Source organism: Palaemon carinicauda, chromosome 12, assembly GCF_036898095.1.
Source record: "Palaemon carinicauda isolate YSFRI2023 chromosome 12, ASM3689809v2, whole genome shotgun sequence".
NCBI lineage: Eukaryota > Metazoa > Arthropoda > Malacostraca > Decapoda > Palaemonidae > Palaemon > Palaemon carinicauda.
In genome coordinates this window covers 145,851,646-145,862,580 of record NC_090736.1, presented here as the reverse complement: position 1 = coordinate 145,862,580, position 10,935 = coordinate 145,851,646, and the positions used below count along the sequence as shown (strand labels likewise).

General features: G+C 48.3%; 1 long non-coding RNA gene across 1 annotated transcript in view; it reads right to left on the bottom strand.

Moving 5' to 3' along the window:
* Positions 1-1,175: 1,175 nt before the first annotated feature.
* Positions 1,176-10,935, bottom strand: part of LOC137650680 (uncharacterized) — a 43,479-nt gene continuing 33,719 nt past the window's right edge. Inside the window, exon 3 of the long non-coding RNA XR_011046049.1 lies at positions 1,176-1,385. This is a non-coding gene — a long non-coding RNA (uncharacterized lncRNA). The remainder of the gene's footprint in view (positions 1,386-10,935) is intronic.

The window sequence follows — 10,935 nt, the reverse complement described above, 5'->3', positions numbered from 1 at the left end:
GGATGATAGGGCTCATTCGTCTGTATGTGGATGGGACGATCTCTAAGAGAAACGTCCGCAACCACTGAGGGTACATCCGTACGCTGATCAAGGCCTGCCGAACCCTTTGGTCCTTCGACATTGCTTCTCCCCTGGGCTTGGGAGCTTGCAAGAGGTCCCGGACTGGGAGGACGACTGGCACGAACAGATGTACCCTCATGCGCAACACTGACACTGACACTTTTCACCTCACTTGCACTAACACTTCCCACTGCACTTTTCGCTTTCAGCTCTTTGACATCTGCCAAAAGCTGATTACGGTCATTAGCCAATGACTCCACTCTGTCACCCAGAGCCTGAATGGCACGCATCATATCCGCCATGGATGGCTGAGCACTAGTAGCAGGGTCGGGAGTCACCACTACAGGGGAAGGAAAAGGTTGAGGGGCATGGGGAGAGGAAAAATCAACAGAGCGAGAAGAACTCCTCCTGATCCTATCCTTCTCTAGCCTACGTGCATTTTTAAGGAATTCGTTAAAATCGAATTCCGAAAGCCCAGCGCATTCCTCACACCGATCTTCCAATTGACAGGATTTACCCCTACAATTGGAACAAACGGTGTGAGGATCTATGGAGGCCTTCGGAAGACGCCTAGTACAAGCCCTAACACTACACTGCCTGTACTTAGGGACTTGAGAATGGTCAGACATCTTGAATTGTAGAAATGGTCAAGGGGGGATTCCAAAAACTAGCAAAGTTCGTTAACAATTAATCCAAATTAATTCCAAAAGCTTGCTAAGCTAATAATAAAGCTTCCTGAATAGCGAAGGCTAAAATCTAGAGCGAATACATCACCAAATCGTGAGAAACAACTCCAGAATCAACAGCGTATCCAAATAGGTCTTGCCGGTGGCACGACAGAGGAAAAATTGAGTTCTTGTTGACAAGAAGTACTTGAGTACCTGCTCACAGATGGCGCTGTTGTGTACACCCCCACCTGTATAGCGATTGCTGGCGTATCCCGACCTTAGATTTCTGTCGGGCAACGGAGTTGACAGCTACATGATCATCGGGTAAGATTAATATTGAAAAAAAGGGATGTAGTTGTAATTGACAATACTGTATTGACAAAATAACTTTGATACATATGCACCTTATGCAAAATTCTATTACAAAAGTTACTGTGAGAGAGAGAGAGAGAGAGAGAGAGAGAGAGAGAGAGAGAGAGAGAGAGAGACGTGCACCTATCCACCGAGACGATTATTATTAGAAGGGGATGAATAACATAAGACATTTGAAGACAATAACAGAACCTTGAACATTTGAAGGCAAAAATTTATGCTGACAGCAACAATTGTTTCTCTCCCTCTTGCTCTCCCTTCAAGTGACAGTCAAGTGGTCGATTTCTGGAAATACTAGCGAGAAGGACGAGTCAGAAAGATCCAATAACAAGAAGTATTGATCCAAACGCATCATAAACTATTTCGGGCTTTTAATATTTTCCTCCACATCTGGTATTGTGGATTTCATGGCAAGTTATCAATACATAACAAAGTATTCATAATGATGAACATATTTTATTTGGGATTTTATTGCATGTAATATTCTACATTTAACACTAGGTTATTCACTAGGTAATTTTCATATATTTTCTAAAATGGTATTCAATATTTTTTATTTTTTTTATAAAACTTGATACAATGCAATAAATCAATGCAGTTAAGTGACAAGAAAGTCAAATATACTTGAGAGAGAGAGAGAGAGAGAGAGAGAGAGAGAGAGAGAGAGAGAGAGAGAGAGAGAGAGAGAGAGAGAGAGATCTTCAAAGACCTATAAAAGATTTTGTAAAATATAATTACTCAAAAAGATCCCAAAGAAAAGTAAAGGGCCGAAAATTACTTTGAGCATGTTGTCTTACAATATTCTACTTTATATTCAATCTCTTTCCAGAGTTCCTGTCTAAATCATGTTATCCCCTTCAATCAACACAATTCTGTATCAGTCTTTTTCCCTACACTGGCTTACAAAGCAATAGTCAAAGAATTAGTTTAAATCATTTTTATTCCTTTACCAGAAGAAGACTATATCTCTACAGTACACACTATGATCAAATAAATGTTTTTCATAAAAAAGACATATGGCTTGGTAAGTGAGAAAAAATATCTTAAAATATTCTTCGTTCTCACAAGTAAGAGAATATCCCACACCAAACTCTCACAAGATGTAGGCAGAGGAAGTTGAAGAAGAAACTGATTTATTACTTGTAAATTTGCACTATCTAGAAGACAAACTATCATTATTAATAGCTAAGCTACAGCCCTAGTTGGAAAAATGACAAATTCGAAGATAATTTGTATTTTTCCTAACCATACAAACCTTAGTTATTTACAAAGGGTTACCTTTTAGCGTAGCTGAAATGGCGAGCCATTAGAATTTAACGAGGGTGTATTACCCCCGCGCTAGTTAGCGGGGGGGGGGGGAGGGGGGGGGGGTAGGGGAGTGGTAGCTAGCTACCCCTCCTCCCCCTCACACACAGGTGAATACTCACTTTCACTTAGAGGTAGGACTTGTCTTGGGGGACAGGGCTGGCGGGCAAATATGTGTAAATAGCTAAGGTTTGTATGGTTAGGAAAAATACAAATTATCTTCGAATTTGTCATTTGTTCCGTAACCGGAATACAAACCACGCTATTTACAAAGGGTGACTTACCTCTTAGGAAGGGTGGAAAGTCCCCAGCCATACTGGCTTTGGCTTTACCCGGGGACTCAGAATCCGAGTGAGTCGCACTCGAGAAAAGGAGTCCCTGCACCTCACAAGTTCCTTGCTCCGCAAGGAACCATGTGGCCTACGTAAGCTTGTGTGTGAAGGAAGAAGTGTGAACCGTCCTAGGCAGTTGACCTGGAGTTCCAGAAGGAACTCTGGGTTAGGACGTTCCCAATACCACCTCGTCAGGGTATGGGGGACGCGACAGTATTGACTCAATACTCGGAACACAAGGAAGCATGGTTTACCTGCAGAGATTCGAGGTCAGCTATGCAGAGACCAGGATGCTGCTTCCCCGTAGAGGGGATGATGAAGAAAGAAGTAAGGGCCAGACATACTTCTTTCGTTCATGCAGACTAAAACCTGATAACAATGCCCTCAACCTTCTGCTACCTGTCCAAAAGGGAGCCTGAGGTTAGACCAGCTGTTGTGTAGCCACCACAGAGCGATAGAAAACGTATCGAGACTCCTGTGGGTCACGCCCTGCAGGAAGCGGGCTGCGAAGGTCATTAGACGCTTCCAGACTCCAGCTTGTAGCACCTGCGTCACAGAGTAGTATTACTCGAAGGCGAGGGACGTTGCGATGTATCCAACATCGTGCTGTAGGGCGACGTGACGGGGGAGGGTCTGGAGACAGGTCGAGAAGAATGTCCTTGAGTCCGGGCTGAAGAGGTATACTGGTGACTCTCCCCCCATGTCCTCCTTGTGCTCCCAAATCGGCTGCAACTGAGGACAAACTGCAGCTGTTCCCAGCGCTAACCTCTCGATTCCTTTACTGGCAAGAAAGAGAAGGTCTTGGGACATCAGACACAGAATGGAGACTCGAAATCTTGAATGAATCGGACCGAAGGGCCGGGACCCTCAGATTCTGAGTCTAGCCAACAACTCAGGAGCGAGCCTGAATGTTGCCTTCCCCTCTTCCTTAGAAAGGGGGGAGTAGTAAGAGACCAAGAAGATTGCTTACACACTGGCCGTGGCCAGAGTGAGCAGAAGACCCAAGGCGGAATACAATCCGAGGCCTGTCATAAAAGGGTCTTGAGAAGATCTCTTAAAGGACTAAAAGTCCGAGCCATGCTCCAAGTTGAGGTCTTCCTCCGACTAGGGCAGGGACGATCGTAGCTTCGCATGAGCGAGGTTAGATCCAGCGGGCAGGAAAATGTTATTCCTTTAAGCCTGAAGGCTTTGGACTCGCAGGAGCTGTAGGATCTGAAGAGGGGCCAGACTAAGGCCCCTAAACCTGCCTGAATGATGGAGAGGTATCCTTCAGGTCTTGACCATAGGCCTGGACCGGAACCTGCCCCCCCCCCCCTTCCTTTGACGAGTCCGAGAACCGCATCAAGAATGTGGGGAAAGGACGAGAATATCCACTACCATCAAGATGCTCCATAGGTCAACACCCATTGCAGGTCTAATAGTTCCACTGGTCCCATAGGGCCAGGGAGTCCGGTTAAACATTGCCTGAAGCCACCGGAACTTGGATCGCCCCACATGGAACTTATCCTGAGGCGACCGTTCGGACTATAGACGGGTCAATGAGGAAAGGAGAACTAGGAAACGTTCCAAGGTAGGGCTGAAAGCTCTGCTTGACTGAGAACAGGTACTGCGACTCTCCTCAGTCTTGCCACAGTCAACCGAAAGGAAGGCTCGGAGGATGTGGTAACAGAATCTGGCGTCCCCAGGTGGTCACCCATCCAAGTACCGACGTTGCTTAACCTCGCTGGACGGACGAGAAGCGGGGTTTCCAACGTGGTAAGGCCGTTGACTTAATATCATGGCCAGATACTCCAGATGTTGAGGCAGAGGAAGAGAAGGCTCCAAGCAAAATACCATGAGCCCACACTCATGGTAAGCATCCGGAAGCTTGTCCCGGCGCTGAAGAAGGTCGAAACCCGAGCCTACCGGAGTTGACCAGCCCTCCAAACAGCAGAGGAGGCGGAAGCCTGCACCTGAGCGGCTAAGAGGAAGGCAGGGAGAGTTCTCTGGGGAAACAAACCTGCTATGCCACGGTGGGATAGCCACACTGCATCATAAGCAGGAATACTTGCAGTCTAGGCTGAATTCGACAAGCACCCTGGAAGATGGATGGAATGGAAACTGAAAGTACCCGTCCTTCCGATCCAGGGTTTAAGGAGTCCTGTCGCCTCGTTACCAGTCTGATCGATTCTGCTGGTCTACACTGGCCGAAGTTTGTTCGACAAACTTGATCAGGGCTGAGAGGTCGACTATGGACATCCCCTCTCAGATCCTTCCTTACAAGAAAGGATCGACTGAGGGGGCCGGGGGTGGAGCCGTCGATGATCCTAAGGAAGACCTTCGCCTAAGGTATGGATCATTCTGCCTAACCGGGCAACTCTGCTGACGCTATGGCATAGAGGTTCAGAGACACTGAATTCGCTGACAGAGACGGCAGGCGCGATATCCTTGGCTAATCACAGAGATTGTGCGGGAATGGGCATCGGGAAGCTGTCATTCGGATGAGTAACCTTAAGCATCCTCCCAGCGAAAAACCTGCAATCCTAGAGTTCGTGAACTCCTTTTAGGACTATGCCCCCCGGGGGAGTCTCCCGTGCCATCTGTTCCTGACAGGAGGAAACTGCAATTGGACACCTTGTCCCAGTTGTCATAGCCAATAACTTAGGCCGACGTGGTTGAAAGAAAAGGGCGCTGGGGCCCTGCAGAGTCTGGAAGAAAGTGCCTTGGAGGAGTGAAACCGGAAGTCGATTTACTCCGCACAGCAGCTGTCTAAGTCTCTGTCCTTGGGCACATACAAACTCTTCTCAAGGATGGAAGGGTGTCTGAGGTCGTCGACCTCCACAGATGAGACACCCGAAGGAAGCCCTCAGTCAGCGCGACCAGATGGTACAACATCGAACTTGTCCGCAAGTTAGATACTTAACGACGAAAGGCCAAGGTGCCTGAGCTCGAGAGGAGGAAAGTACCCTTGATCTTCCTGTAGCTTCCTTGAACCAAACCTCGGGCCGTAACCGAGGAGGGAAAGAACCTGGTAAGCTCCCAGAGGAAGAGGTAAGCAGTCACCCCTTGTCCGATGGAGAAATCTCGAACGGAAAGCCCCCCCCGCCAAAAATCCTTCCAGGGAATGACGGGGAAGGGCTAACCCAGGTTCAGGAATAGAGGAGTGTTGCTCAGATCTCCCTTAAGTTTCTCCTATTCTTGAAAGTGCCATGCTCTGTGTTTACGGGGTGAGGCCGTGTTCTGGAAATACGCTCCAGAAGAACTCGCCAGGCTGGTCATGCTGCGAAAACCCCATTGGGAATCGTGGTCGCAATTGCCCTGGAGCTCGCGCGACGGAAATTCCTGGTGGTCGATAACCCATAGACGAGCAATGGATACTGCAAGAAAAAAACCGACATTTGTGCGAAGAAACACTGTAGGTTCGCGCGATGGAAAAACCGTTGGTTCGCGCGTGGGCGAACATTGGAGAGCATGAGCGTAGACGTGCAGGAACGTGGGCGTGTGGGCGCGCAGGCGAGCGGTCGCGCGGTTGCACGGGCGAGCGGTCGCGCGGGCGAGCGGTCGCGCGGTTGCACGGGCGAGCGGTCGCGCGGGCGAGCGGGCGCGCAGGCGAGCGGTCGTGAGGGTGGGCAGGTGGATGAGAGCGAGTCCGAGGCGGCGAACGCAAGCGTTAGCGCGATGGCGAGGAAACGCGCTGCCGCGTGGGCGAGGAGGACCGCTGGCGATATGGATCAACAAGCGATCGGTGGTGAGCTGGTGAGCGCTAACGCGCAGGTTGGCGATGGCGCGTTGTGTTATGCCGACGCGATGGTCGAGCAGTATGCGCAGGTGAGCGATCGTGCGTTGGCGAGCAGTATGCGAAGGTGAGCAATCGCGAGCAGTGATCAGCATGCGCCGGGTCGCGGGATGGTGAACAGTATGCGCAGGGTCGCGTGATGGTGATCAGCATGCCAGGGTCGCGCGATGGCGATCTGCATGCGCAGGTCGGCGGTCGCGCGATGGCGAACAGCATCTGCAGGTGGGCGATCGCGCGATGGCGAACAGCATACACAGTTGAGGGTCGCGCGATGGTGATCAGCATGCGCAGGGTCGAGCAATGGTGATCAGCATCCGCAGGTGTGCGGTCGCGCGATGGCGATCAGCATCCGCCGTTGAGGGTCGCGCGATGACGATCAGCATCCGCAGTTGAGGGTCGCGCGATGGCGATCAGCATCCGCAGTTAAGGGTCGCGCGATGGCGATCAGCATCCGCAGTTGAGGGTCGCGCGATGGCGATCAGCATGCGCAGGTGAGCTAGTAGCTGGCGAACCATGTTCCTTCACAAGTGTTGGAGAACGTTGGCGTGCCGGCTGTAACACACGTGGGCGATCCGGAGATTGCCGAGAGACAGGTGATCGCTGGCGAGCTGATGATCGCTGGCGAGCTGATGATCGCTGGCGACCTGATGATCGCTGGCGAGCTGATGATCGCTGACGAGCTGATGATCGCTGACGAGCAGAAGGCTACGCGTGGAAGCCTGCGCAAAGAAGAAGAGTCCTTGACCCCGACCTGAACCGAAGTTCTAGATCGCGAGGGCGAACGTGGGCGCACAGGGCGCGTAACAGGAACCAACAGGAACCGCAGGGATGATCATCTTGAAAGCGCTGACGAACAGGAGAGCGCTGATGAGCAGAAGAGCGCCTGTGTGCTCACACTGAGCAGGAGCAGGAGAGAACACAGCAGAAGGGCGCGCAGGGAAACCCTGACACGCAAGGGAAGAACCCCCGTGGAGGCAACCCTTTGCCCCGAAGGGATCGTTGTCCGCCGGGAGACTGGTGTCCGTCGGAAGACCGCTGTCCGTCGGAAGACCGCTGTCCGTCGGGAAGACCGTTGTCCGTCGGGAAGACCGTTGCCCGTCGGAAGACGAGATCAGACTGCTGTCCATCTGCACCAAGGCGGAAGATCGAGAAAAAGGAGTTGTATGCTGCAAACGGAGATCCAAAAAGGCGCCTCAAGCACCCTTATAAGGAGATGAGAGGCCCTTACGACGAGGCGGACGGTGGGCCTTACGGCGAGGGAGGCCAACAGCAACAACAACAGCAACAGAAGAAACCTCCGAAGAGGAGTCTCTATGAGTGTACTCTCTCGCGAACGAAAGAGAAACACTTCGTGGAAGAGACTGGTCAGCCAGTGACCTAAAAGGAGCAATCCTCCGAAGAGGAGCTCCTGCAGTTGCCCAGCCCCTTGAGCGAAACTGCAGGTGCGACCGCTCAGCACCAAGAGCATAGTCGCACGAAAAAAAGGCAAGAGAAGAACCCCCCAAAAGGGAAAAACTCAAGCCTGGACAGGAAAAACTTCCCTCGGAAGGAAAGTTACCCGCCCAAGGAGGCAAGCCTCCTGAGAGTTCTAAAATAAACTGGAGAGCTGTCCGTCGTCACGGGAGTACTACCAGTAGAAGGAGACACGCCCCTGACGAAAATACAAGGGGGGAGGCAGCAACAGCCGAATCCCCAGGACTCAACCAGACATCTCACACCGTTGCTATATTACAGAAACGAACTAGATCGGTAACTGTAAAAAAATAAAACAAATAATATTAGTACACATTCATTCCCCCGGGAAGGCTCCGAAGAGGAATCCCGAGGAAAAGGAACAAGAATTACACAACAGGCACGTGCCCTCACAACCACTTACACTCGCGGAAGGAGAGCTGTAACCAAAACAGAATTATAACAATTATAATTATGTAACTATGTAATTATTTAATTTAAAAATGAATGAACACTAAAGAAAGAACGAAAACCCCGAAAGGAATCGTTCTACAAGCAGAAAAACAAAAAACAACAATTAGATTCATAACTAATTGAGACAAACGTACGGCGTAGCAACCCCCCACACGGAAAGGAAGCTAGGCTACAAGGGCGTAGTAACACGTAGTAAAAGGGTGAACGACCTCAAGAGAGAGAGAGAGAGAGAAAGACATAAGTCAAACTCGATCGCCACCCATAAAATTACGCCGTGGTGGCCTAACTGCCGAGGCCTCAACGAAGATATCGTACACTACACACACAAATCTGAAAAGGAAACTTACTTATTTCTATACTCAAATATATATACAAACATGAAAACATGTTTACATATATATTGAGTAAATGAAAAGTAAGCGATTAAGTAAAGACAAAACAAACAAACAATGGCTGCCAAGAGAGGACCAAGACAGAGACGTCTGTCACAGTCCGAGCCAAAAGTGAAAGTGGGTATTCACCTGTGTGTGAGGGGGAGGAGGGGTAGCTAGCTACCACTCCCCTACCCCCCCGCTAACTAGCGCGGGGGTAATACACCCTCGTTAAATTCTAATGGCTCGCCATTTCAGCTACGCTAAAAGGTAACCCTTTGTAAATAGCGTGGTTTGTATTCCGGTTACGGAACAAACAGGATGTTATAAGCCCAAGATCTCCAAACGGGAAAGGAGTCCAGTGCGGAAAGCAAATGGGAAACAGATAAAATAATGTGCCTGAGTGATCCCAATAAAATCTCAGCAACAATAAGTTAAACAAACTGGACTTTTCCACTCTTAGAATGTTCCATCCTTTAAAGAGCAATTTTTCTGTTATTTACTAAGTTTTAAAGCAACCACTCTCTTTCTTCCCCTAATCTTATTTCCTTTTGTAAGTGTCTCGGCAGTCTTGCAAGAATTTTCTTCTTTTAGAAAGATAAACTAAAGAAGTATGATTGTGATAGACAAACAAGGCAAGTTATGGCAACTATTCAAATAGTAAAGACATCTTAAAACACATGCCAATCATGAAAGAGTTTTTATATTTCATACAGGTGTCTTATTTAGTATCTGAAATAATCATAGGAGCAAAAGAGCATGCTAGGAATAGAAATGAATCGTGAGTGATTGTGACCCAGTTCCGATAGGCCTTGCTGCTATAAGTTGACCACTGAGGTAGCAGCAGTACTGGATTCAGCGTACAAAGCTTCATTTACAGTGAAAGATGGGGGTGAGGGGGGCTGTGGCACCTTAGCAATAGCAACCAAACTTGGTCAAGTTCCTCATCAGGAAAGGAGGAACAGGAATACTCCCCTTTTTGTTTCTTTTGATGTTGGCTACCCACCAAAATCGTGGAAAGTGCAATAGTAGATAGATACAAATCATTAAAAAATCTATACAGTACTGTAAAAACTTTCCCCCTTTCATCTAAGAATGGCTTTTTATATTACCTTAAATCGACAGTTTCTTATGATTTTTTTTACATTTTGAGTAATTCTTTCAGTCTTGTTCCTGCATCCAAATCACCACCTGAGACTTATTGCAATGACCAGATGGCCAAGACAAGTACTGCACCAATTATTGAACCAAAAGATTTGCTGAAATGTATGTCATAATATTTTGGCATCAGGCGACATACTTCCAGTGAAGTGAGGGAGGCCACAGGCTGCCATGCATAAAGAAAGGAAATATTTTAGCAATCCATCTCCATCTAAAGGCCACCCTTTTGCCGGCACAAGACTATCTACTCTGAGGTTCTGACCAAAACCCAAAACCTGCCATCTGTGGTGGTTAAAGGAAGGGACAGAAAACCCTAGCCTAGTCCTGCCTGAATGACAACTCGAGGCACGACCGACTAGGGTTGTAGCCTAGGGCTACACTCAGAGGGAAGGAGGGATTACCCTTAAATCTTCACTGGAGACGAGTATCGCTTTATATAATAATTCTAGGAGATATCTATCTACGCCTGAATTGATAAAACGATACGCGAAGGTAACCGGGGAACATGTATGAAAGTATACTAAAGCCACTAGGCTAGTAGCCCAGTGGCAGCGAGAATCGACTACCTAAATCTCCGAAACTCTCTAGTATACTGTCTTTAGAAGAGGAAATTATTATGCAATCAATATATCTTACATGTATAAATTGCCTAAAAAGCTTCATTTAATTTTATAACACTAGGAATGTCTATTTTTAAATATTTAACTTAGCCGGTGAATATATAATAGCTGCAACTCTGCGGCTCGACAGAAAACACACTCAAAAAACTCGCGAGCGATCGCTATGAAGGTTGCGGGTGTGCCCACCAGCACCAACTGTCGGCCAGATACCACTCTTGTATGTAAACAAACCCTTCAATTCTTCTCTGTCGACGTTGACGACAAGACGTATTCATACTCGCTGTAGAACCTGGAGTTTTCTCATCATATTTGGTGAAGTACTTTATTTTGGTTTGAGCTTTCGCA